The following is a 1,105-nucleotide window of genomic DNA, read 5'->3' as shown; positions in this document are numbered from 1 at the left end:
TGCTTATTCTATTGAGCTATCTCCCCAGCCCTCTCCTGTCTTTTCTTTTCCTTTTCTTTCTTTGCTAGTACTAGAGTCTAAACTCAGGGCTTTCACATTAAGCTATGTTCTCCATCCCTTTAGAAGAAATAATTTTTTAAAATTTTGAGACAAAATTTTGCTGAGTTGCCTAGGCTATACTTGAGCTTGCGCTCATCCTGCCAAAGCCCCCCAGAGTACCAAGATTGCAAACATAGATGATCACACATGGAAATCACTCCCATATTTTCAATAAACTTCTACCACTTCCTGATGCAAGCAACATTTTCACAATATCACAGTAAAGGAAGTTTGTTTCATGGCTTAATCAGTGTGAGACAGAGGAGAACAGGTTGGAGTACTGAACAACACAATAGTATAGAATATATTCCTATAAAAACTTCCAATTGCAATAACTTCAATAAAACAAAACTTTGGCTGGGCATGGTGGCACCAGCTGGGAGTGGTGAACCACACCTGTAACCCCATCGCTGAGGAGCCTGAGGCAGGAGGAATGATATGAGTTTCAGGTCATCCTGGGCTACATAGAAACCCTGTCTCAGATAAGAAAAGTAAAAATCTATAAAGGTTTGATTTTCTTTAATATTATGTCTATAGTGAAGCCAATTCAGCTATAAAGGTAATTAATCAAATAGTTATAATTGTTTGTAAAATAGTGTGGAAAATGCAATCATTATCTGACCAAAGGTATTCCTTGGTAAAACCTGTTAGGAAGGATGTGAGGGGTTATGTTTCAAATAATAAAAGATAAAACATACAGGGGAATAATTAGCAGTGTCTGTTGGACACTACAACAATGTATGTGAGGCAAAATGTTTACTAAGAATAAGAAATTTTTATTAGCGTTAACAAAGTTAATCTAAGAATCCTCAGAGATCCAGCACTTCCAAGGAATAGCACAGCACTTGAAATTGTGTAGTGGTTGCTAAAATGTGGTGTTTGGCAAAGAACTTGCTCAATAGTTCCTCTTTTCAAAATCAAGGCAATCACGAGTGGTGAGGAGAATTTTAAAAGAAGTTGGAGTCTCAGCAGGGAAAAATAAGAAAGAGGGAACTGTAGTAAATAG

Source organism: Octodon degus, unplaced genomic scaffold (genome assembly GCF_000260255.1).
Source record: "Octodon degus isolate 3935 unplaced genomic scaffold, OctDeg1.0 scaffold00013, whole genome shotgun sequence".
NCBI classification, from domain to species: domain Eukaryota; kingdom Metazoa; phylum Chordata; class Mammalia; order Rodentia; family Octodontidae; genus Octodon; species Octodon degus.
Note: the sequence above shows the minus strand (reverse complement) of the source record.